The sequence below is a fragment of the Chiloscyllium punctatum genome, chromosome 22 (assembly GCF_047496795.1).
Source record: "Chiloscyllium punctatum isolate Juve2018m chromosome 22, sChiPun1.3, whole genome shotgun sequence".
In the NCBI taxonomy this organism is placed as follows: Eukaryota; Metazoa; Chordata; class Chondrichthyes; order Orectolobiformes; family Hemiscylliidae; genus Chiloscyllium; species Chiloscyllium punctatum.
In genome coordinates, this window is record NC_092760.1 from 62875284 (window position 1) to 62903136 (window position 27853).

General features: G+C 41.8%; 1 protein-coding gene across 3 annotated transcripts in view; it reads right to left on the reverse strand.

Annotated features, from left to right (window-relative positions):
• Positions 1-27853, reverse strand: part of LOC140493723 (TBC1 domain family member whacked) — a 115435-nt gene that overhangs the window by 6994 nt on the left and 80588 nt on the right. The gene's annotated exons all lie outside the window — the stretch shown is intronic.

The window sequence follows — 27853 nt, forward strand, 5'->3', positions numbered from 1 at the left end:
TAATTGTTGTGTTGATTGAATGATAAGAACTATGCCTTGCTCTTCCTAGAAAGTCTGCCACGGGAGCCATAAAGTTCAGCAGGCCTACAGATCAGGCTTTGGTTTAATGCCTCATCTGAAAGGTGACCCCTTTGAGAGTGCAGTTGTCCCTTGGTACATATGCATGGCCTAAAAATTAAATTCAGACCTTTGAGAAATCAATTTAGGGAAGCATTCCAGACAAAAAGTGACGGAAGTTTGGAACTTAATTCTACAAATGACAGCTGATACTAGATTACCTCTTGATTTTAAATTAGTTTTTCTCTTATTTATTTGTTTGGGAAGAAGTGACCATTTCTGGCTAATCTAGTGTTTATTGCCCATCTGTAAATGGCCTGGAGAAGTTAAATTTGAGCCACGTTCTTGAACTGTTGCAGACCTTGGGTGTGGGCTCGCCCAGTGGTTTTAGCATGTTCCAGCATTTTGACTCAGCAACAGTGAAGGAACAGTGATATCACTTAAGGTCAGGATGGTATATGGTTTAGAGAGAAACTAGCAGCTGGTGATGTTCCTATGCATCTGCTGCCTCATCCTTCTAGGTGGTAGAGGTTGCTGTGCATCAGTGGTGAGGGAGTGAATATTGATGGTAGTAGATGTGATATCAATAAAGTAAGGACCTGTCTCCGTGCTATGGGACTCCATGACTCTATAAGTGGACTTCTGTATCCCCCATGATGTCAAGCTTTTTGATTGTTGTTGCAGCTGCACTTATCCAGGGAAGCGGAGCATATTCCATCACATTCTTGACTTGTGCCTTGCAGATGATGGACAGTATATAAGGACGCAGGATTTGAGTTACTAACTGCAATATTCCCAGTCTCTGACCTGCTCTTCTTGTAGCCACAGGATTTAAACTAGCTGGTCCAATTTTACTGTATTCCTGATGAAGGGCTTTTGCCCGAAACGTCGATTTCGCTGCTTGTTGGATGCTGCCTGAACTGCTGTGCTCTTCCAGCACCACTAATCCACAATTTTACTTCTAGTCAATGGTAATCCCAGGACATTTACAGTGAAGAACTCAATGATGTTAATGCCATTGAATGCGACAGGTTCTTTTGAGCTTCAGCTTTTTTAGGGCTATGGAGTTAGGTTACAGATCAGCCAAGACCTCACTGAATGGCAGAACTGTGTCTCCTTTTGTTCCTATGTTCTTTTTTGAGGAGATATCAAACCAAGCTGCATCTTACTCCCATGTGGATGTGAAGGGTCTTATGCAACTATTTCAAAGGAGAGCAGGTTTATTTATTTCCGTTGGTGCGGACCAATACCTACCACCCAACAAAAATCACAAATAAGTGGATTACCTGGGCGTTTGTCAATTGCTGTTGCGGGAGCTTGCAAATTGGTTGTGTTTCCTACAACACAATAACTTATGTTTCCTGTTTTGTCTTAAATTAAACTGTCGTCAAACCTTTTTAAAATGTCAGGTAGATAAATGTACATTGTCTATCATATAAACAAGAGGAGGCCCTTTTGGAAAGGAAGTGAAAGATGAAGAGGAAAGCAGAGGGTTTCAGGGAGTTCCGAAAATGGGGAAGATAACTGAAGGCTTTGGTGGAGGAAACCACTTCAAACATTTCTTGGCAGACATCCTGAGCTTGTGAAAAGGTTCTAGGTGATTGCAAATTTTTGTCTTTATTTAAAAACCTTCATTAATTTTTTTCCAAGGGAAAATGCATGGGAATGGAAAGGACAAAAATTGGGCAGGACTGTGGCTCAGTGGTTAGCACTGCTGACTCACAGTACCAGGCTCCCCGGTTCGATCCCAGCCTTGGGTGACTGTCTGTGTGAACTTTGCACATTCTCCCCGTGTCTACGTGGTTTTTCTACCATGGTCCAAAGATGCCCATAGTGTTAGGTGCATTAGTCAGAGGGAAATGAGTCTGGGTGGGTTACTCTTCGGAGGGATTGTTGAGCCGAAGGGCCTGTTTCCACACCGGAGGGAATCTATAAAAATCATTTAAAATAAGGATTAAAGAATACACAAGGTGTACAATTTAGTGTCCTGATTGTATTATTAGCTCTTATCAACATGGCTCCATGGGAGGGTCAAATGCTATAACCCTAGCAAAGCAGATATAAATGAAGATGTGACTAAAGTCCTATAAATGTTTCATATTGAAGTGATCATTCTTGCATGGCTATAATAGCTAACAAAGAGCTTTTCTATACAGTTAATGACAATAGTTGATAGTTATGCCAAAAATGATATATTTTATGGTCATACTGGGTAATTTCAGGCAAGAGCAATCTTCTCTTTCTATAAAAGTAGCTTGGGCAAAAACTCTGCCAATCTTTGTATTACTTTAAAAAGTGCTGGAGCAAAGGTTAACACCAGGGATTGCAGAGTCAGCGTTTTTTTATACAAGGAAGAACATGTTTATTTCTTTAACATTGTGAACTTTCATTTAAATAAAAAAATGTATTAAGCTTCACATGACCAATTTTGCATAGTGGTCCTTTGTTCTTTGTTATCTCCATATCGATCGACTGTGGACGTGCAGATATATGCACAGAAATGTAGTGGTGCAGACAAAACCACAACAGAATCTTTGCACTGAATTATGATAATAAAGCTGAACTGCTCGTATTGTGCATCTGTTCTTCACATGGATGAGTGGCAGCAAACATATATTAAACTACCTGTCCTTAGAAGAAATATTGTGAAGTTTATGCTACTGCCTATGAATTAGACATAATATAGGAAGCATGTTGCTTTGTAAGTAAGTCTTGTTTCAAAACAGCAGTGAGGAGATATTGAGACAACCAGGAACTCCTCCAGATATTTTCGAATAGAAGGAACTTTAAGTTCAAATTCTCCAAATGCTTTTTTCTCAAAACAGAGTTTCAATAAGGAGATTTGACAGCTCAGTCTTTGTTCTTTAAAGAATTGTAAGCAATCAAAAAAAAACATGATTTACAAAGATATTATTGCAAATCCTACCCAAAAAGAACTTGCAACAAGCTCATTCCAAAATTGTATAACATTGGTGCCAATTTTTTTCCACATTCTTAAATCAGGATTTGGACATTGATGGCAAGGCTGCCATTTTTGACATCTGAGTTTCCTTCAGAAGGAGTTGGTGGGCCTTCTGGAATTGCTGTGGTTTATGTAACAAAGGTATACAGGATCTTGCTAGACCACATTAGAGGGCAGTTATGAATTAATTTGGTATGTAACTGTAGCCAGACTGTGTAGGATTTCCAGCCCTAAAGGATGTAAGTTGACAGTTTGTTTTTAAAAATGACAATCTGACAGCTTCATAGTAATTTTCACTACAACAGTATTCTATTTACAGATTTTAAAAATAGAATTCAATGTTTTAAGTGCCACGGTGTGGACTGAATTGATGCAGAATAAACGTTGGTCTGGGCATCAAGGGAATTTCCATGCTCTTCTTTGAAAACTTGCTGTGGGATCATTTAGGTCCAATTTAACAGGATGATGGGAATGAGATGGCAGATTAGATGAAAGAGAATATTCACCTTAATCACATTTCTCTTGTTGAATGGGAATAATTTGAAATGTTTAATTATGTATAGATTTACGTAATCTTCACAAGATTCAAATAAGCTATTTGGATCAACTAGTTTTCACTAGTGCTTATTTTCCATACTTAACCCTATTAGCCAAGGTTCCTATTATTTTATTCTTGTTTACTAATCTAGTTTATCCTTAAACAGATCTATCTTACTAGTCTCTGCACCCCTTTGTGGTACCACTTTGGCTTTGTAGTGTAGTGGTTATGTTATTGACTCATACTCATACTCACAAAGCTCTGGACTGCTGTTGTAGCCAAAGTATTTAAATGGCTAGTCCAGATCAGTTCTGGTCACTGGTAATGGGGATTCAGTAATGATAAAACAAGTTAATATCAAGGGCTGATGGTTATATTCTCTCTTCTTGGAGATGGTCATTGCTTGGCACTTGCGTCGCATAGATATTACTACTCACTTGTCAGCCCATGCCTGGATGGTGTCCAGGTCTTTTTATATTTTGTTATGAATACTTCAGTTTCTGAATGGTCTTGAATGGTGCTGAATATTGTGCAATGATCAGCAAACATCCCCACTTCTGACCTTATGATAGAAGGATGATCATTAATGAAGCAGCTGAAGATGGTTGGGCTTAGTTCCTGAGGAATGCCTGATGAGATATCGTGAGGCTGAGATGACTGACTACCAAAGACCATTATCATCTTCCTTTGTACCAGGTATGGTTTCAACCTGTGGAGAGTTTTACCCAATTCCCACTGTTGAATGATGTTCACAACTACTTCAGAAACTATTGAAAACTTTTCTAACAGTATCTTCAAAACCCACAACTCTCTACCACCTAAAAGGACAAGAATAGCAAATGCATGAAAGCACCAAACCCACAAGTTCTTTAAGCCAAACACCATAGATCTATTTTGCTGTTCCTTCACTGTCACTGGGTCAAAATTTGAAAAATCCCCTTCCATAACAGCACACGAGTGTCTATATACCTCATAGACAGCAATTCAAGAATATATTCAGCACTAATCCAATCCTTAACCAGTGATGTTCCACTTACATACACTCAGAGGCCAAACTCCAAACCGTTGTCCACATGTTCATGGAGACATATGGTAAAATGGCCCTTAGGCTAAATATTCAGAAAACAAAATTCATCTACCATTTTTTCTCGTCATGCAATTATCCCTCAACAATAATGATTTATAGCAAGCCATTTTGGACAATGTGGATCAAATCTCATACCTTTGGACCCTCCTCTGAATGAAGGCAGACATAGACAATGAAACTCAACATCACCTCTAGTTGCCAGTATTGTCTTTGGCTGTCTGTAGAGCACAGTATTTAATGACAAAGACCAACAAGCTTATCACTAAGCTCATAGTCTACAGGGGGGCATATTACCCCCTGCCCTATACGAGCCAGAGACATGGAAAATGCACATGAAATCAGTCAAGAATACTACAAACAATGTTTTCACAAAATCCTGCAAATCCATTGGTAGGCTAGGTAGATCAATATCAGTATGGTCTCTCAGGCCCACATCCCCAACATCGAGGAACTGAGTCTGCTCTGTACTACATCGCCACTGTTAGCCTGATTTCATGGTGAGGTCTATGGAATGGGTCTTGAACTTACAAGCCTGTGACTGAGGGGTGACAGTGCTCTCCACTGAACCATAGCCAATCTTTGGTAAAAATAGACTTTTGGAAAAAGTCCATTTCAAGTTGGAATAAATCAGTCTTTCCCACACTACTCCATAAATGGGTAGATTCAGTAATACTAAACAGCTTCCAGCTAATTTGAAACATTATAGGTTCAGAAGGTTGATATCGCATCATGTTCTCACTAACCAATAACATAAGTTATGCCCCCGATTACAGAAAACACAATTACAATGATGAAACATGATAGTCTCCCAATGTATTAACAACAATGTTTTTTAAAAGGGCGCTTTTCTCATTTTTCATTGAACGCATTATGAAACTGGCTAGTATACAGAATGAATACTGTTTGAATAAACTTGTGTTACTAACTTGCCTTGGAGTAAATGGCTCATAGCCAACTCTATTCAGCAATAACACTTCAAACACAGGAGATGTAATCTCACCAAATACTTACTTTTAAGTTCCTTGAAAGAATTAATAAAAATTATGTGTAATGAATATTTAAAGTTATTTATTTGGCTGAACTACACTTACAATTAAAAGTATCTACCTTTCAAACAGATTCTTCTCAATCGCATATAATTGTTAGGCTGAGCGAGAGCTGTTTCACGACACCATTGGGGTGAGATTTCTCGCTAAGAAAGATGCAAAATATCTCATGGAACGATTTTAAAGGAGAATTTTACTCGCCATCAGGAATACGTTTAAGAAGATAGTTCATGTTTTAAAATGAATGCCTATCCCAGTTGGAAAAAAGAATTCTAGGAAGGAGATAAATCAACTCTGGCTAACCAGAGCAGTTGAGCATAGCATCAGATTGAAGGAAAAAACACACAATGTGGCAAATGTCAGTACTAAGTCAGAGGATTGGGACAGTTTTAAAGACCAATGAAGGATGACTGAATAATAATAAAGAGGAATAAGACAGACTTTGAAAAAATTTGCAATTACCATCAAGACTGATATGCAAAAAGGGAAATAGTGGCCAATATGAACATAGACCCTGGAGAGTGAGAGTCTGAGGAAATAATGATGGGGAACCAGGAAATAGCAAAGGAGGAAATATTTTGCATCAATCTTCACTGTAGAAGACACTAATAACACTCCAAAAATAATGAATAATCAAAGGACATAAAGGGGAGAGGAAATAAATACAATAACTATCAACAGAGTAAAAATGCTGGGGAAACTAATGAGGCTAAAGACCTGTACCTATCTGAATGCATCTTAGGATATTAAAAGAAGTAGGTATAGAGACAGTGGATGCACTGGGACTAACCATCCAAGAATTCTTAGACTCAGAAAAAGTGCCAGGGAATTGCCAGTGTAATATCTTTATTCAAACAGGGAAGGAGACAAAAAAACCCAATTAATTATAGGTCAGTTAGTTTAAGATTCATGTTTGGGAAAATGTTAGAATCTATCATAAAGGATCTGGTGGATAGTGAAGAAGATTAACTCAGAGTACAATGGGACCTTGATCACTTGGGCCAATGGGCCGAGGAGTGGCAGATGGAGTTTAATTTAGAAAAATGTGTGATGTTGAATTTTATTAAGACAAACCAGGGTAGGCCTTATATAGTTAATGGTAGGGCCCTGGGGAGTGATGCCAAACAAAGAGTCCTAGGGATGCAGGTACATAGTTCCTTGAAAATGGAGTTGCAGGTAGATAGGTTGGTGAAGAAGGTGAAGAAGAACACTTGCCTTCATTGATCAGAACATTTAAGTACACAAGTTGAGATGTCATACTGCGACTGTACAGGACATTGGTGATGCCACGTTTAGCATCCTGCATAGCAGTTCCGGTCACCCTTCTGTAGGGAAGATGTTCTTAAGTTTGATGAGGCACAGAAAAGATTTACAAGTATGTTGGCTGGGACTGGAGGGTTTGAGTTATAAGGAGAGGCTGAATAGGCTGGGCCATTTTTCCCTGGAGCGTCACAGACTGAGGTGTGACTTTATAGAAGTTTATAAAATCATTGGGGCATGGATAGGGGAAATAGCCAAGGATTTTTTTTCTCTCTCTCAGGGTGGGGAAATCCAAAACTAGAGGGTGTAGGTTTAAGGTGAAAGGGGAAAGATTTAAAAAGGACCCAAGGGGTAACGTTTTCATGCAGAGGGTGGTGCATGTATGGAACGAGCTGCCAGAGAAAGTGGTGGAGTCTGGTACAATTACAACATTTAAAGGTATCTTATGGATATGTGAATAGGAAGGGTTTACAGGGATATGAGCCAAATGCTGGCAAATGGGACCAGGTCAGATTGGAATGCCTGGTGAGCAGGGACAAGTTGGACCGAAAGGTCTATTTCCATGCTGTATGACTCTGTGGCATCAAAGCATTTAGAAATAATATACATAATATCCATCATCAAGCAGAGTCACCATACATTCATGCAGGGAAAAAAATGCCTGATAAACTTTTAGAGTCCACTGAAAAGATAAATGTCAGGGTAAATAAAGGATAAGCAGTGAGTGCAATATTTTTGGATTCCCAGAAGGCATTTGATAAGGTACCACGCGTTAAGCTAGTTAAGAAGGGAACGGCCCATAATTTCTGAGATAGTACATTAGCAAAGATAGAAGATTGGTTAATTAATAGAAGGCAGAGATTTGGGACAAAAGGTGTATTGTCAGGATGACAAACTTTAACTAGGGGAGTGCCAGAAGTATCAGTGCTGGGGCTACAATAATTACAACACATATTAATGACTTGAATGAGGAAAGTGAATGTACCGTAGCCAAGTTTGGGATGACACAAAAATAGTTAAAAATCACACAACACCAGGTTATAGTCCAACAGGACCATAACCTGGTGTTGTGTGAATGTTAACATTGCGCATTTCAGTCCAACACTGGCTTTTCCTCATCACAAAAATAGTTGGGATGATGAATGGTGACAACGGGAAGGAGAGTCTGCAAAGAGACTGCATGAATGGCACATGGAAGTTAATGTGGGAAAATGTGAGGTTAAGTGCTTTGGCAGGAAGAATAGAGGAGCTGAATATTATTCAATGGAGAAAGACTGTGGATAGCTGAAGCAAAATCCTCATGCATTATTTATACAAAACAAGCATACAAATTCAGCAGGTCAGAGGGAGGGCAAGTGTACTGTTGGCCTTTAGTTTAAAGGAATGGAATATAAAAATAGGAAAGTCTTCCTAAAACTGTACAAGACACTAGTTAGAATACTGGTGAATTGTGGCCCCTCAGATGACATGGTAAATGTGGAGAGCTTGGTTCCCCTTGTAGGAGAATCTAGGACCAGAGGGCATGAGTAAGGGGGTCACCCAATTAGAACTGAGATGAGGAGGAATTTCTTATTTTAGAGGGTAGTGAGTCTGTGGAAATCCTCACAGCAGATAGCTGTGGAGGTTGTTTTGATAAGTATAATATCAAGGCTGAGATAGATAAATTCTTCTTTAATAAGGGCATCAGGAGTTTTGATGAAAAAACAAGAAAGTGGAATTGAAGATTTAGATCAGCAATGGTCTGATTAAATAGCAGAAAAAACTTTTGGGCTGAATGGCCTCCCTCTGTGCGTACATCTTATGGTCTTGCTGTGGCCAAATATTTATCGTTTGATCAATGTTATTCAAACATGATTGGTATGTGTGGGAGTTTTCTGTGTGCAAATTGGCTGTCACAGTGGACTACACCATAATAATGACTACATTAAAGAAAATGTTTCAACAGCTTTTGGGACATCCTGTGGTTGTGAGAGGCACTATTAAAGTGTGGGTCCTTTCCTAGTGATTCAAAAGAGATTGGGGTTGAAATCATGTTCACTGGAAAAAGAACAACAACGTCTTGGTAACAAATAGCAAAGTCAAACATGATCCCACGAACCAGCAAGACAGAATGGCTGCAATTATTCATCATGAGACCCTTTTAATGTTTTCCTTCAGGCTCTCCTTGAATCTTTTCAATAGAACTGAAACAACAAAGGTACATGGGATTGCTACAGGGACATTCTCTCGTGTGCTGCTGTGCAATTATTCTGCCTTTCTCTGGACTTCTGATAAACAGTGCAGATTCCCGTGGGCCTCTTACCATAGTCCTGCTCATTGAGTTTTCTTCACATTTAGATCGCTTAAGGACCACAATCAGAAGAGTATAGGATTTCAAGTACTTTTGAAGGACCCGGGGGACTAGGATCACGATTGCAATGTCTGAGAGATTATGAAATCCAAACTGAACAATTTGGTCACTTCTTTAATCTAAAGAGTGTGTTGTTCACAAAATAAAATTTGTGAATACTGCTTTGTTTTAATATTTTACAATATTCTGAAAAATTATGCTCCATAGTACCAGCACTTCTGAAGTGAAGCAATAGTAACCAAAGTGCTTCCTTTGCCATAACCTGTACTGGATGCCTCAATTGAATGGGTCCTGGAGATGATTTGGTTCACATTGTGCCAAATAGAATTATGGATTCTGTTATTTAATGCGAAGTGAACGTATGTTCAGCAATAGGAAAGCCCTGCACCTCTTTCACTGGTGCTATGTAAAGAACCAGCCATGCAATTCCCAGGTAAGATGTTTTTGCCTTACTCTTGCTCTTAATATGTTTGTGGAAGTATCACGGCATTTTTTGGAAGACCTGATTCTGAAGGGAATATGCCACATCCAGACAGGATGGTTGGGGAAGGGGTTAACGTCTCAGTGGACACAAAGCCTGCTGAGCAATGGGTCTATATCTGCACTCCTACTTGGGCTGCAACACAACAGAGACAAGGACTAAAGCTGTAGAGATGGCAAGTTATATTCAGAGGTAGTAGGAAGAGGGATCCTCACAGACCATCTTTGGCTTTATGCCACTGCTGTTTTTGCAACATCTTGTGCTGTCAAGGTCTGTACATGCACTGTCCCCAAGGCTGCTTGTTCTGTATCACTAAGGCTCTTCAACTCCTTATGTAATGTCATTCACCTTTATTTACATCAGTCCAGACTAGGTTTTCCAATACAGCTGTCTAATGTAGCGTCTGAGACCTTTCCCATCACATGTTCATTCTATACTGGTGTCTTCTAGTTTATTGATGTCAGGGTCATGTGATTGGGTACATCTCTTATTATACCACATCAACACGTTATTAGTCTTCAGAGAACAAACATTCTTCTCCATCTCAGCCAGGAGCAGTCTGAACGATCTATATTTCAGATACAAAGTAAACCACTTCTTATAACAAACATGGGAGAGGATGGCAGTGCCAGTCACCATCAAGTTTGCTGTCCCTGATTTCTCAACAAGCAGATCCTTATAGGTGGGACAGTTGGCATAATACACTTTTCACAATATGCCATTCATCTCTGCTTCAGGGGATATAGAGTCATAGAGATGTACAGCATGGAAACAGACCCTTTGTTTCAATTTGCCCATGCTGACCAGGTATCCTAAATTAATCTAGTCCCATTTGTCAGCAGTTGGCCATTATCCCTCTAAATCCCTCTTATTATATTCAGATGCCATTTGTGGAACCATTCAGGTGCCTTTTAAGTGGGTGCAATTGTATTGGCCTCCACCATTTTCTCTGGCAGCTCATTCCATACATGCACTAACCTCTGCGTGAAAATATTACCCCATAGGTTCCTTTTATATCTTTCCCCTCTCGCCTTAAACTGATGCCCTCTAGTTTTGTACTCACCTGGGAAGAAACACCTTGGGACGTTATTGTCTTTCCACTTAAAAAAGAAATGGGTACATTGCTGGAGTAGTGAGATTTCAAATGAGAACCATGTATTCCATGTTGTAGAATAAAGCAACAGTGTCTTGAGGCAATGGCTCTGAAGCCTGGACCACTCAGAATGAGCCTTTTAATACTCACTAAAGTGGGAGTAGAAGGCTGCTGACTTTCAATGGGGGAGGTTACAGATGGCCTTGCAGGATGTGCTCAAGGGTCAGAGTTTGGTCTTACCTCTTTCCCCCCTCCCCCCCCCACCCCACCGCGCACAGGCAGCAGCAGCAGTCTGGGTTGGCTGCTTGGCAGACAACAGAAAGGTGGCATTGAACTCTTTAGAAATAAACTTCAGCAGGATAGGTTATTGTGGAAAATATTGGCAGGAAGGAACACCATTTGCTCCAGGTTGTAAACAGCAATGCATCCAACATTCTCGTGAATAGGACACCATACAATCAGGAACGAAGGAGAATGTAAGTAGGGAAAATGGTACTAATAACAAAGACAAATATGTAGAGTGGCATACTCCCATTTTGTACAATTGGGAACATGGAACAGACATTTTGCTATCTTCAAGTTCACTAAAGACAAAAAATTGCAGATGCTGGAATCCAAGGTGGACAAGTAGGAGGCTGGAAGAGCACAGCAAGCCAAGCAGCATCAGGTGGAGAAGTCAATGAAATGTTGACTTGTCCACCTCCTGATACTGTTTGACTTGCTGTGTTCTTCCAGCTTCCGGCTGGTCTATCTTCAAGTTCACAGCTGTTACATATCTGTGTAGTCTCTGTGTTTGTGTGAAAGGATGCACATCAAAGCATTTATATAAGTGAGTGTATATTGAGACCAAAAGACGTTAAAAGCTGGAGTACTCATTTGACATATCAAGTTTTTCGCCATTCAATGAGATCATGGATGATCTGAGAACTCTCAACTCTGCTTTCCTGCCTTTTCTATATAACCCTTAGTTCCCTTACTAATTAAAAATCTGTCTATCTCAGCCTTGAATATACTTAATGACCCAGCTTCTATAGCCCTCTGTAAAAATAATTCCCAGATTTACTACCTTTGCAGGGCAAAATAAATCCTCACCTCTGTCCTAACTGGGTGACTCCTTACTGAGTTTGTGCAATACATACCTGTTCACAGATTTCTAGATCTAGTCTAAGTTATAGCTTGCATAGTTCTAGCAAGACATTCCTACTTTTATACTCCATCCCCTTTGAAATAAAGGTCAACCTTCCATATTACCTGCTGAACATGTATCACAGAGACTTGGTTACACGGGGGTCAGGACTGGCAGTTAAACCTCCAAGGATTTTCAACTTATTGAAAAGACAGGGAGATCAGCAGAGGGGGTGGGGTTGCCTTGTTAGTTAAGAACAATATTAAATGTATGGCACTGAATGACATAGTGTCAGATGATGTGGAGTCTGTGTGGGTGGAATTGAGGAACCACAAAGGCAAAAAAACCATAATTGGAGTTGTGTACAGACCTCCTAACAGTGGTCAGGAGCAGGCACGCAACATGTACTGGGAAATAGAGAAGGCATGTCAGAAAGGCAAGGTCACGGTGATCATGGGAGACTTCAATATGCAAGTGGACTGGGTAAATAATGTTGCCAGTGGATCCAAAGAAAGGGAATTCATGGAATGCTGACAGGATGGCTTTTTGGAACAGCTTGTCATGGAGCCCACAAGGGAGCAGGCTATTCTGGACGTGGTGCTTTGCAATGAACCAGACTTTATAAAAGATCTTAAAGTAAGGGAACCCTTAGGAAGCAGCGATCATAATATGGTAGAGTTCAATCTGGAGTTTGAAAGAGAGAAGGCAAAATCGGATGTAATGGTGTTACAGTTAAATAAAGGTAATTATGAGGGCATGAGAGCGGAACTGACAAAAATAGACTGGAAGCAGAGGCTCGCAGGGAAGACAGTAGAGCAAATATAGCAGGAGTTTGTGGGTATAATTAAGGACACTGTACAGAGGTTCATCCCCAAGAAAAGAAAGATTATCCAGGGAGGGATTAGACAGCCATGGCTGACAAAGGAAGTCAGGAAATGTATTAAAGAAAAAGAGAGATCCTATAAAGTGGCCAAGAGCAGTGGGAAATCGGAAGATTGGGAAGGCTACAAAAACAAACAGAGGATAACAAAGAGAGTAATAAGAAAGGAGAGGATCAAATATGAAGGTAGGCTAGCCAGTAATATTAGAAACGATAGTAAAAGTTTCTTTCAACACATAAGAAACAAACGACAGACAAAAGTAGACATTGGGCCACTTCAAACTGATGCTGGAAGCCTAGTGATGGGAGATAAGGAAATAGCAGGAGAACTTAACAAGTACTTTGCGTCAGTTTTCACAGTGGAAGACAGGAGTAATATCCCAACAATTAAAGGGAGTCAGGAGGCTGAGTTGAGTATGGTTGTCATTACAAAAGAGATAGTGGTAGAAAAGCTAAAAAGTCTTAAAATTGATAAATCTCCTGGCCCCGATGGGATACATCCTAGAGTTCTGAGAGAGGTGGCTGAGGAAATAGCAGAGGCATTGGTTGAGATCTTTCAAGAGTCACTGGAGTCAGGGAAAGTCCCGGATGATTGGAAGATCGCTGTTGTAACCCCATTGTTCAAGAAAGGATCAAGACAAAAGATGGAAAATTATAGGCCAATTAGCTTAACCTCGGTTGTTGGTAAAATTCTAGAATCCATCATTAAAGATGAGGTTTCTAAATTCTTTGAAGAGCAGAGGCTGATTAGAACAAGTCAACATGGATTTACTAAGGGGAGGTCATGCCTGACAAACCTGTTGGTATTCTTTGAAGAGGTGACAAGCAGGTTAGACCAGGGAAACCCAGTGGATGTGGTCTATCTAGACTTCCAAAAGGCCTTTGATAAGGTGCAACACGGGAGGCTGCTGAGCAAGGTGAGGGCCCATGGTGTTCGAGGTGAGCTACTGGGATGGATTGAGGATTGGCTGTCTGACAGAAGGCAGAGAGTTGGGATAAAAGGTTCTTTTTCAGAATGGCAGCCGGTGACGAGTGGTGTCCCGCAGGGTTCAGTGTTGGGGCCACAGCTGTTCGCATTCTATATTAATGATCTGGATGAAGGGACCGGGGGCATTCTAGCGAAGTTTGCCGATGATACGAAGATAGGTGGACAGGCAGGTAGTACTGAGGAAGTGGGGAGGATGCAGAAGGATCTAGACAGTTTGGGAGAGTGGTCCAGGAAATGGCTGATGGAATTCAACGTGAACAAATGCGAGGTCTTGCACTTTGGCAAAAAGAATAAAAGCACAGACTACTTTCTAAACGGTGAGAAAATTTGTAAAGCCAAAGTACAAAGGGATCTGGGAGTGCTAGTCGAGGATTCTCTAAAGGTAAACATGCAGGTTGAGTCTGTGATTAAGAAAGCGAATGCGATGTTGTCACTTACCTCAAGAGGGTTGGAATATAAAAACACCATTGTGCTACTGAGACTTTATAAAGCTCTGGTTAGGCCCCATTTGGAGTACTGTGTCCAGTTTTGGTCCCCACACCTCAGGAAGGACATACTGGCACTGGAACGTGTCAAGCGGAGATTCACACGGATGATCCCTGGAATGGTAGGTCGAACATATGAGGAACGGCTGAGGATCTTGGGATTGTATTCATTGGAGTTTAGAAGATTAAGGGGAGACTTAATAGAGACGTACAAGATAATACATGGCTTGGAAAGGGTGGATGCTAGGAAATTGTTTCCGTTAGGTGAGGAGACTAGGGCCCATGGACACAGCCTTAGAATTAGAGGGGGTAAATTCAGAACAGAAATGCGGAGACATTTCTTCAGCCAGAGAGTGGTGGGCCTGTGGAATTCATTGCCGCAGAGTGCAGTGGAGGCCGGGACGCTAAATGTCTTCAAGGCAGAGATTGATAGATTCTTGTTGTCTCGGGGAATTAAGGGCTACGTGGAGAATGCGGGTAAGTGGAGTTGAAGTGCCCAGCAGCCATGATTGAATGGCGGAGTGGACTCGATGGGCCGAATGGCCTTACTTCCACTCCTATGTCTTATGGTCTTATGCAAGTTTTTTGCGATTTATGCTTGAGGAGCCCCAGATTCCTCTGTGCTGCAGCTTTCTCCATTTAAATCATATTCAGCTCATCTGTTCTTCTTCCCAAGTGCATGACCTCACATTTTCCCACATTACATGCCATCTGCCAACTCGTTTAATCTGTCTATATCCCTCTGTGGACTCTGAGTCTTACTCACCACTGGCTCAAACTTTGTGTCATCGTCAGACTTGGATATGGTACATTTACGTTCTTCATCCAACTCTTTAATATATATATTATAAATTATTGTGGCCCTAGCACTGATCCCTGTGGTCCACCACTTATTACAATTTGCCATCTTGAAATGTCCCTGTTATCTTAACTCTGACTTCCATTAGTTAGCCAATCATCTATCCATGTTAATATACTATGATCAGCAGCATATGCTCTTATCTTATTAAGTAGCCCATTGTTTGGCACCTTATCAAACCTTCCTTCTGGAAATCCAAATATATTACATTTACTTCTTCCCCTTTGTCTATTCTGCTTGTTACCTCAAAGAATTTTAATAAATTGTCAAGACATGATTTCCCATTCACGACGTGATGTTGACTCTGCTTGATCATATTATATTAATACCTTGCTATTACATCTTTTATAATAACATATAAAGCTACCTGGACTATAGCTACCCATTTCTGTTTCAATCTCTTTTGTATAAAGGGGTTACATTGGTGGTTCTCCAATTCCCCCAAGAACATATCTTTGTTCTGAGACGTGAACATTTTTTTAAACATCTGCCATTGTTCCTAAACCATTAAAACATCTTACCCCATCCATTCCAACTAGCTGTGCTCTCATTCTTTTGTAAATTTTACTCTATTTATGTACAGCACAGTTTTTCAAACACAAGTTTCTCCCTTTCAAACTAAGTACTAAATTTGACTATATCAATGCTTTCTAGGTGGCATTTTACTCTTAAAAATATTTATTAAATCTGCCTCATTACACATTACAAGTTCCAAAATAGCCTGATCCCTGGTTGTTCTAGGAAAGTGTCTCAAATGCATTCTATGAATTCTGCCTTTTGCCTTTGCCTGGTGATTTGATTTTCCCAATCTACATGAAGATCATAGGCATGCATGATTGGTGTCCTTTTCACACAACCTCATTATCTCCCAATTTTTTTCTGTCCCACTGTTAGGGACCTACAGGTTACACTTGCTAGTGTTGTCTTCTCCTTGTTTTTTTATCTAAATAGATTCTACATCTGCCCATCTGCTTTTGCTTCTTGCTACCATACTTATTCCATCTTCTACTAACAAAGCTACCCCATCGCCCTATCCTTCGTGGTTGTTCTTTTGAAAAGACACATATGGTGTAAGAGGGGGAGGTGTAGCATTGTTGGTCAAGGACAGTATTACAGTTGCAGAAAGGATGTTTGGGGACTCGTCACCTGAGGTAGTATGGGCTGAGGTTAGAAACAGGAAAGGAGAGGTCACCCTGTTAGGAGTTTTCTAAAGGCCTCTGAATAGTTCCAGAGATGTAGAGGAAAGGATAGCAAAGATGATTCTCGATAGGCGTGAGAGAGACAGGGTAGTTATCATGGGGGACTTCAACTTTCCAAATATTGACTGGGAACACTATAGCATGAGTACTATAGATGGGTCAGTTTTTGTCCAGTGTGTGCAGGAGGGCTTTCTGACACGGTATGTAGACAGGCCAACAAGGGGCAAAGCCACATTAGATTTGGTACTGGGTAAGGAGCCCGGCCAGGTGTTAGACTTGGACGTAGGTGAGCACTTTGGTGATAGCGATCACAATTCTGTTATGTGTACATTAGTGATAGAAAGGGATAGGTGACTACCACTGGGCAAGAGTTACAGCTGAGGGAAAAGCAATTATGATGTGATTAGGCAAGATTTAGGAAACATAGGATGGGGAAGGAAACTGCAGGGGATGGGCACATTAGAAATGTGGAGCTTATTCAAGGAAAAGCTTCTGTGTGTCCTAGATAAGTATGTACCTGTCAGGCAGGGAGGAAGCTGTACAGCGCGGAAGCTGTGGTTTACGAAGGAAGTGGAATCTCTGGTCAAGAGGAAAAAGGTGGCTTATGTTAGGATGAGATGTGAAAGCTTAGTTAGGGTGCTTGAGGGTTACAAGGTAGCCAGGAAAGACCTAAAGAGAGAGCTCAGAAGAGCCAGGAGGAGACATGAGAAGTTGTTGGTGGATAAGATCAGGGTAAACCCTAAGGCTTTCTATAGGTATTTAAGGAGTAAAAGAATGACGAGAGTAAGATTAGGGCCAATCAAGGATAGTGGTGGGAAGCTGTGTGTGGAGTCAGAGGAGATAGGGGAAGTACTAAATGAATATTTTTCGACAGTATTCACTCTAGAACACGACAATGTTGTTGAAGAGGATACTGAGATACAGGCTACTAGATTAAGTGGGATTGAGGTTCACAGGGAAGAGGTATTAGAAATCCTGCAGAGTGTGAAAATAGATAAGTCCCCTGGGCCAGATGGGATTTATCCTAGGATCCTCTGGGAAACCAGGGAGGAGATTGCCGAGCCTTTGGCATTGATCTTTAAATTGTCATTGTCTACAGGAATAGTGCCAGAAGACTGGAGGATAGCAAATGTGGTTCCCCTGTTCAAGAAGGGGAGTAGAGACAACCCATGTAATTATAGACCAGTGAGCCTTACTTCAGTTGTTGGTAAAGTGTTGGAAAAGGTTATAAGAGATAGGATTTATAATCATCTAGAAAAGAATAATTTGATTAGGGATAGTCAGCACGGTTTTGTGAAGGGTGGGTTGTGCCTCACAAACCTTATTGAGTTTTTTTGAGAAGGTGACCAAACAGGTAGATGTGGTTTATATGGATTTCAGCAAGGTGTTCGATAAGGTTCCCCACAGTAGGCTATTGTACGAAATGCAGAGGAATGGATTGTGGGAGATATAGCAGTTTGGATCAGTAATGGGAAATGCTCATCCTGGAGTCCAGTTACTAGTGATGTACCACAAGGGTCGGTGTCGGGTCCACTGCTGTTCGTCATTTTTATAAACGACCTGGATGAGGGCGTAGAAGGGTGGGTTAGCAAATTTGCAGATGACACTTAGGTCAGTGGAGTTGCGGATAGTGACAAAGGATGTTGTAGGTTACAGAGAGACATAGATAAGCTGCAGAGCTGGGCTGAGAGGTGGCAAATGGAGTTTAATGTGGACAAGTGTGGGGTGATTCACGTTGGTCAGAGTAACCGGAATGAAAAGTACTGGGCTAATGGAAGGATTCTTGGTAGTGCAGATGAGCAGAGAGATCTCGATGTCCATGTACACAGATCCTTGAAAGTTGCCACCCAGGTTGACATGGTTGTTAAGAAGGCATACAGTGTTTTAGCTTTTATTAATAGAGGGATCAAGTTCCAGAACCATGAAGTTATGTTGCAGCTGTACAAAACTCTGGTGCAACTGCACTTGGAGTATTGTGTACCGTTCTGGTCACCGCAATATAAGAAGGATGTGGAAGCTTTGGAAAGGGTGCAGAGGAGATTTACTAGGATGTTGCCTGGTATGGAGGGAAGGTCTTACGAGGAAAGGCTGAGGGACATGAGGCTGTTTTTGTTAGACAGAAGAAGGTTGAGAGGTGACTTAATAGAGACATATAAGATAATCAGAAGGTTAGATAGGGTGGACAGGGAGAGCCTTTCTCCAAGTATGGTGACGGCGAGCACAAGGAGACATAGCTTTAAATTGAGGGGTGATAGATATAGGACAGATGTCAGAGGTAGTTTCTTTACTCAGAGAGTAGTAAGGGTATGGAATGCTTTGCCTACAATGGTAGTAGATTCACCAACTTTAAGTACATTTAAGTCGTCATTGGACAAGCATATGGACGTACATGGTATAAGTTAGATGGGCTTCAGATTGGTATGACAGGTCGGCGCAACATCGAGGGCCGAAGGGCCTGTACTGCGCTGTAATGTTCTATGTTCTATATCCCTGAATATTTAGCATCCTTTGCTTTGATCTCCTTGTAACTATGCCTCTATAATGACTATAAGATCATACCCATTAACCTGTATTTGTGCTATTACTTCAGTTATTTTCTTTCAAAAACTAAGTGCATTTTAGTAAAGAAACATTAATTTTATGAATGGATGTGTTGAGGCCATGTGAGAGCAAGAATGAATGACAGTTTTATGAACTTATGGACAGAGTTGCAGGTGGTGGTGGTAGTATTATCCCAAACTGTTCCCTTGCTTTTGTTGATTGATTCAGGTTGCAGGTTTATTATGTGATGGTGTAAAAGGCTTATTTGACTTGCTGCAGTACACCTTACAGATGAAACACCACCAACCATTGATGATAATATCACAGAGTGTCAAGGACAGGTGGATAGATTTTCTCCTGTTGGAAAAGGTCATTGCCTAGCGCTTGTGTGGCACAAATAGGACTCATGAGCACAAGTTTGAGATTTAGATTCTCTGAAGCGTGGAAACAGACCCTTATGGGCTGCACGGTGGCTCAGTGGTTAGCACTGCTGCCTCACAGTGCCAGGGCCCCAGGTTCAATTCCAGCCTCGGGTGACTATCTGTGTGGAGTTTGCATGTTCTCCCAGTGTCTGCGTGGGTTTCCTTTGGGTGCTCCGGTTTCCTCACACAGTCCAAAGATGTGCAGGTCAGGTAAATTGGCCATGCTAAATTGCCCATAGTGTTAGGTGCATTAGTCAGAGGGAAATGGGTCTGGGTGGGTTACTCTTCGGAGGGTCGGTGTGGACTTGTTGGGCCGAAGGGCCTGTTTCCACACCGTAGGGAATCTGATCTAATTTTTAAAAAATCCAGAACGACCCTACGAAGAGTAACCCACCCAGACCCATTTCCCTTGCCTATTATCCTACATTTATCCCTGACAAATGCACCTAACCTGCCATGCTAAATTGCCCGTAGTGTTAGGTAAAGCGGTAAATATAGGGGAGTGGGTCTGGGTGGGTTGCTCTTTGGAGGGTCGGTGTGGACTTGTTGGGCTGAAGGGCCTGTTTCCACACTAAGTAATCTAATATATGGGCAATTTAGCATGGCCAATTCACCTAACCTCCACATGTTTGGACTGTGGAAGGAAACCGGAGCACCTGGAGGAAACCCACACTGACACTGCAGAATGTACAAACTCCACACAGTCGCCTGAAGCTGGAATCGAACCTGGGTCCCTGGCGCTGTGAGACAGCAGTGCTAAGCACTGAGGCACCCAATGGTATTCAGTTTTTGCTGCATGGGGGAATTAACTTCCTTAATATTTAAGAACTTGTAAATTGTCAAATGTCTTTACCTGAATGGAGGGATTGATAATTGAGATAATGCAGTTGGGACCATTTTGATTGCAGTGCTTTTTTGAACATGAGATACGTGGGGAGTTTCTACATTGTTAGGTAGATATTTAACCCCCTGCTTTGATCTCCTTGTAGCTATGCCTCTGTTATGACTATAAGATCATACCCATTAACCTATATTTATGATATTAGTTTAATTATTTTGTTCCAAATACTAAGTGCATTTTAGTAAAGAGCCATTAATTTTATGCATGGATGTGTTGAGGCCATGTGGAATAGAATAGGCTGACTAGTGATTGGTCTGGAGCACAGATCTTCAGATATTGTCAGAGTTCTTAGTTCCTATGCTGAGCACACTAATTATTGTACGTAATATGATAACAGTGCGATGTGCTGTGTTGAATTATTTAAAAAATTACAGCTAAAACAGATTGTTGGCAACAGTAATAAAGAAATATTTAACACATCCTTCTGTCTGGTATTTTGACAGAGCTCTTAAGAGAATGAGTGAGTTAATGATAGGAAGGTATGCACTGAGAATTTAGTCTACTTTGTAGGCAAATGACTTCTAGACCATATTTTCAAATGGATGCTAATACACGTTGTTCGCAGGTGAAGAATTAACAAGAGCAATAACAAAAGAGACAATATTGGAACATACTAAAAAAGTTAAACAACTTCAAATGAACAGCAGAGTATAAGCTGTACAAGTCAATCAGAAGCCCTGCAGAGAAACGAGGAATAATTGTTCCTTGGGGCCAGTGGGAGGGGATAGATGAGCTCAAATAATTTGAATTATTATATAAAAAGATATTTTTGGCAAAGGCAGAGACAGGAATTAATGTTTGCAACACAGTCATGCTCAGAAGCCCCAATTGATTAGATGACTAATTATGCCTCATATAAGACTTTATTGATGTGGACTTCAATCGGCAGGGACTGGCTTGTCACTTTATTTGAAAAATTATTGACTTAAGTCTGAAAAATGATCGTTTCAGGCACAGCAAGAATAGTTACAGCTGCCGTCTCACTAATAAATCATGTCACCCATACCACTGGTTACAAAGCTTTTAAAGGTAAAGGTATCAAGGTGCTTAAGGTATATGCATCCTGGAATGCAGTGTACATGTACAATACAGTGAAGAGAATTAAAATGGACTAATGGAAACATAAACACAAAGGACAGCACATGTTCAGTTTAAAGCTTACTTTCTATTTCCCGCATTTATGTTTATTTAATCTACTGAACTAATTGTGTCTATGCTGGTTCTTTGAAAAAAGAACAATTCAATTAGTCCCACTTCCCCTGCCCTGTCCCAAGTAATTGGACCTTTTATGTATGTATCCAATTTGCCTTTGAAAGATAATTTGGAACTTCTTTCCATAATACTTTCTATCTGTGCCTCCCTCACCAAAAAGCTGGCTGGTACAAAAGGCTAAAGGTAAGACTTTGGAGGCTAACTTGAGACATTTTGTTGTTCACCATTTGAATGAATGGCTGTCCGGGTACCTCGGCCAAAGCATGAACACAGTGAACTCGCAGTTTTGGGAGCCTTGGACTGGAAACACTTCATCTATTTCGGCAGTCCCAAGACATCAGACCAAGAGCAGTTGCCGGGAGGCTGTTGGCCCCACATTCTAGTCATAGCATGGGATGCCTTTCATATGGAAAAGCAGAGAAAGTTATCCCTTGAAAATCAGCAACAAGGAATAACCCTTAGCACACTCTCTTTGAAATACTGGGGGAGGGGGGGGGGCTCATAACAACTTACATTTATATATATAGCCCCTTTAATGAAGTATAACAATGCAAGACACTTCACAGGAGTAGAATGCAACACAACATGCATGACACTGAGTCACATAAAAAGGTATTATCCAAGCTGAACAAAAATTGGCTACATAGCTAGGTCTTTAAGATACTCCTTAAGGAGGAGAGCAAGGTGGAGAGAAGGAGGGTATAGAGGCAATTGAAAGTGTAGCCAATGGTTGCGCGAATAAAATTGGGAATGCCTCAATAGAGGCTGGATTAGAATGCATCAACCTCATAGGATTGTGGAGCTGGAAAACATTACAATGATCGGAAAGGGTGAGGCCACGGAGAGATTTGGAAACAAGCATAAGAAATTTAAAATCAAGATACAGTAGATAATGGCATTTATTGGAAGCAACAGCGCAAGGCACGAATGTAATCTTTAATGAATGAGGTGACACGTATTAGAGCCAGGAGATTGTCAGCAGAAAAGTTGCCAAGACAATAACTAAGAGCATACTATGTTATATTTGAGGCTAAGGTTTGGATCTTTATACTGAAGCTCTCATTGACTTGTCATTAAGATAGGATAGATCTTAAGGCCCTTACACTATAGGCTGACTGCATATGGTCTAGTGCTCATGCAAATGAAATTTTTTTGGAAGATGTCAGACAATTTTACAACTTCATTAGTTTTCCATTTGAGAAGTTCAATGTTATTAGAGACATCGATAGAATAAATAATTAGAAACTGAGTTTCTCAGTCAAATGTGTTGGTGACCAGAGGTCACAGAATTTAAATGATCTGCATATGAACGAGGGGAAAATAAAGATAATCTGTTTTACACAAAGTGTTGTTAGGATCGGGGATACACTTTTTGAAAGGATGGTGGGATCAGATTCCATAAGAACTTTCAGAAGACAATTGGATATGTATTTGAAGAGGACAAATCACTGGCACAAACTGCTGGCTCAAATGGCTTGATTCTGCATCGGAAAAGCTCTGGTAAATTTGTTGGTTTAAAACTGGGATGTCACACCATATTAAGGAGCTTTCAAATGAGCTTGCACAAGCATTGTGGATAGAATGGCATCCCTCTGAGCTGTCAGATTCAAAGTTGTAGGAAAACCGGTGAACTTTATTTCTCTCTTGTTGAAACAAGTTACCTGAGCGAATGATAATGTTGGCTCCAGTAAATGAAACTGTTACCTTAGGGCTGGTTTCATGCATGCTTTTAGGACTACTAAGCTGGAAAGAAAATTCATATCTACTGATGTGGTGCTTCAGGAGTAAGTCAGGCTCTTTATTCTTTGTATCTATAATCTTAGAGGTTGTACGAAAGAGGGTGCTATTAACTATCTGTGACAGGTCAAGATTCTGAACTGGATCTCTAATCAAGTGGACTGAATTCTTTCAAATGTGAAGACACAAACATTCGTGATGGGCTGCCTATTCAGTTGTTTGCTAACTGCTCAATTTAGATTTGTTCCCAACATGAAAATAATGCGTATTTACATATCAATAGCACAATCTCAGGACCTCTCAAGGAATTTCCCATCCAATTAAGTACTCATCTTCTCCTCCCCTTACCTAAAATGCAGTGATGGTGCCATTTAGGAAATATGAGAGCCATTTAGTGCATCCACAAACATCATTGACCAGAAAATCTTGCTTGATATTAGTTGAGGCACAAACATTTCAAAATAGTGGCCATGGGAAGTTTTAACACATCAGAAAGGGCAGATAGAGTATCAGCTGATCATTAGCAGTTGAGAAAACAGGAGCTGGCATAGATCATTTAGCTCTGAGTCTTCTCTGTTATTCAATAAGATCACCATTGAACTTATTACCTGAACTCCACCTTCCAACATACCTGCTTAATTTCATTAATACACAAAAACATGCCGACTACTTCCTTGAACACCTTCGAAAAATGAACACCTATGGCTGACTGGAGGTAGAGAATTCCAAACAGTCACAAACTTTTGTCAAGAAATTTCTCATCTCAATAAGGAGATGAGAAAATAAGGAGTCAGCCATTTATGACTATGGCTATGTTCTTCATTCCAGAGTTAAGGGAAGCATTTTCTCAGCGTCTATCCTGCCAAGTTCTTGAAGAGTTATATGTGTTTCAGTAAGATCCCCTAATTTTTTCTAACCTCTGGGTACACAGGCCTAGTTTACTTAGTCTCTCCTCATAGGACCCAGGAGCTTTGTTACTCTCCCTCTAGGGCAAGTATGTCCTTCCAGAAGGAAGGCTAAAACTGTACATAGTACTCTACATCTTGCCTCATCAAAACCCTGTATAACTGTAATATAACATCTTTACCCTTATACCTGGATCCCTTTATAACAAAGCTAACAAACCATTTATCGTCCTCATCACTTGCATGTTAACTCTCTGTTATTCTTATAAAATATTCTCGGGCTGCCCTGAATACCAATACTTCCTAGTCTCCTGACTTACCAAAAATATTCTGAGTTTCCAGTTTGACCAACAAAGTGAATAACTTTGCAGTTTGCCACATTATCTCACATCTGCCCATTTTCTTGTCCATCCTCACACCCTCTTGGGAATCTTCTTTCTGCTTACTTTTCTACTCAACCTTGTATCATCAAGTAACTTAGATATTTTAGACACAATCCCCTCACCTGAAATTCATACCAATTGTAAATAGCTGAGATCTAAGTGCTGATTCTTGCAGCATCCTGCTTGTTACTTTCTTCCAAATTGAAAATGTCTCATTCTTTTCAGCTCTGTTTTGTCAATTCAATAACTCAACCTATGTTGATACATCACCTCAATTCCCTGAATTCTAATTTTGGGTTAGACCTCATTGAATGCTTATGAAAATCAAATACATGAACTTTTAACATAATTACACATATTGTAGAATGATATTGTGCAGGATTCTGGGTAATCCAAGGTAGAGGACGGGAAAAATTACTGGCTGCAACAGCTGCTTCTTTTTTTGAGGTATTTTAGGTGCTGGAGGTAACTTCCTCGAATTCCAGGAGCAGCAATTACTGTTTAATATGCTGTTGCATTGTTTTGGAACTTTGGAAAAAAAGTCAAAACAACAGCAGTTTTAAAAGGGAGAAGAACAGACAAAGGAAGCACATGAGAGGTCAGTACAGGGGAGAGAGAGAGAGGGCAGAGAGAGAGAGAGAGAGAGAGAGAGAGAGGGCAGAGAGAGAGAGAGAGGGCAGAGAGAGAGAGAGAGGGCAGAGAGAGAGAGAGAGGGCAGAGAGAGAGGGAGAGGGCAGAGAGAGAGGGCAGAGAGAGAGGGCAGAGAGAGAGGGCAGAGAGAGAGGGCAGAGAGAGAGGGGAGAGAGAGAGGGCAGAGAGAGAGGGCAGAGAGAGAGGGGAGAGAGAGAGGGGAGAGAGAGAGGGGAGAGAGAGAGGGGAGAGAGAGAGGGGAGAGAGAGAGGGAGAGAGAGAGGGGAGAGAGAGAGGGGAGAGAGAGAGGGGAGAGAGAGAGGGGAGAGAGAGAGGGGAGAGAGAGAGGGGAGAGAGAGAGGGGAGAGAGAGAGGGGAGAGAGAGAGGGGAGAGAGAGAGGGGAGAGAGAGAGAGGGGAGAGAGAGAGGGGAGAGAGAGAGGGGAGAGAGAGAGGGGAGAGAGAGAGGGGAGAGAGAGAGGGGAGAGAGAGAGGGGGGAGAGAGAGGGGGGAGAGAGAGGGGGGAGAGAGAGGGGAGAGAGAGGGGAGAGAGAGAGAGGGGAGAGAGAGAGAGGGGAGAGAGAGAGAGGGGAGAGAGAGAGAGAGGGGAGAGAGAGAGGGGAGAGAGAGAGGGGAGAGAGAGAGGGGAGAGAGAGAGGGGAGAGAGAGGGGAGAGAGAGGGGAGAGAGAGGGGAGAGAGAGGGGAGAGAGAGGGAGAGAGAGGGGAGAGAGAGGGGAGAGAGAGGGGAGAGAGAGGGGAGAGAGAGGGGAGAGAGAGGGGAGAGAGAGGGGAGAGAGAGAGAGGGGAGAGAGAGAGGGGAGAGAGAGAGGGAGAGGGAGAGAGAGAGAGAGAGAGAGAGAAAGGGCAGAGAGAGAGAGAGCGAGGGCAGAGAGAGAGAGCGAGGCAGAGAGAGAGAGAGCGAGGGCAGAGAGAGGGAGAGAGAGGGAGAGAGAGAGAGAGGAGAGGGAGAGGGAGAGAGGGGAGAGGGGAGAGAGAGAGAGAGAGAGAGAAAGGGCAGAGAGAGAGAGAGCGAGGGCAGAGAGAGAGAGAGCGAGGGCAGAGAGAGGGAGAGAGAGGGAGAGAGAGGGAGAGAGAGAGAGAGAGAGAGAGAGGGAGAGGGAGAGGGAGAGGGAGAGGGAGAGGGAGAGAGAGAGAGAGAGAGAGAGAGAGAGAGAGAGAGAGAGAGAGAGAGAGGAGAGAGAGGGCAGAGAGAGAGAGAGAGGGGAGAGAGAGAGAGGGGAGAGAGAGCGCGAGGGCAGAGAGAGAAAGGGCAGAGAGAGAGAGAGAGAGAGGGGAGAGAGAGAAAGGGCAGAGAGAGAGAGAGCGCGAGGGCAGAGAGAGAGAGAGAGCGCGAGGGCAGAGAGAGAGAGAGAGAGAGAGCGCGCGCGAGGGCAGAGAGAGAGAGAGCGCGCGAGGGCAGAGAGAGAGAGAGGGCAGAGAGAGCGAGAGCGAGAGAGAACGAGAGACAGAGCGAGAGAGGGCCGAGCGAGCGGGAGGAGGGCGAGAGGAAGGAGGGCGAGAGAGAGAGGAGGGCGAGAGAGAGAGGAGGGCGAGAGAGAGAGGAGGGCGAGAGAGATAGACTGACACTGCCTTTGCTGTTTGAATTCATGTATCGCTGGACATCGGAGTGCATCTGGGAAAATTGACAAACAGTGAATTTCACAACTGATCTTGGAGGAACTGTTGGGTGAGGTTCACAGCACTGAATCAGATAAGTTAATTGTTGTTTTAAGTGTGGCCAACAGAAAGTCTGCAATAGTGAATAGAGTGGGTTATTTCTTGATTATGTTTTTTGTAGATATGTCTCTTGATGAAACTTAAAATATAAGCCATAACTATTAATTCAACCTGGGGCAGTGTTTGTAAAGGAATTAGATGGTGTTATTTTCTGGGTCTGTAGATTGTGAAGGAGCAAAAATGGCCTTTAGTAGAGTAATATGTACTTCTTGTCAGATGTGGGAGTTTAAAGAGAGTTTAAGGGGTACTGCGGATTAAATCTACCATAAATGCTGTTTGTTGCAGTTATAGGAAGGAGGGAAAATCTCAGATACAGTTACATAGATGGGTCAACTCGAGGAAAGATAAGAGAGGTAGACAGCTAGTGCAGGAGTCTTTTGTGGATATACCCATTTCAAACAGGTATGCGGTTTTGGAAAATGTATGGGGTGATGGATTCTCAGGGGAATGTAGCACGAACAGCCAAGTTTCTGGTATTGAGACTGGCTCAAATGCAACGACGGGTACATCGGATTCCAAGAGATAATTGTGTTAGGGGATTCTCTAGTCCGAGGTACAGACAGATGTTTCTGTGGTCAGCAGCGAAAAAGCAGAATGGTGTGTTGCTTCCCTGGTGCCAGGATCAAGGATGTCTCAGGGAGGGTAAAGAATGTTGTCACGGGGGAGAGGGGCCAGCAGGAGGTCATTGTCCACATTGGAACCAACAACACAGGAAGGAAAAGGTGGAGATTCTGAAGGGAGATTACAGAGAGTTAGGCAGGAATTTAAAAAGGAGGTCCTCAAGGGTAGTAATGTCTGGATTGCTCCTGGTGCTACAAGTTAGTGAGGGCAGGAATAGGAGAATAGAGCAGATGAATGTATGGCTGAGGAGCTGGTGTATAGGAGAAGGATTCACATTTTTGGATCATTGGAATCTCTTTTGGGATAGAAGTGACCTGTACAAGAAGGATGGATTACACCTAAATTGGAAGGGG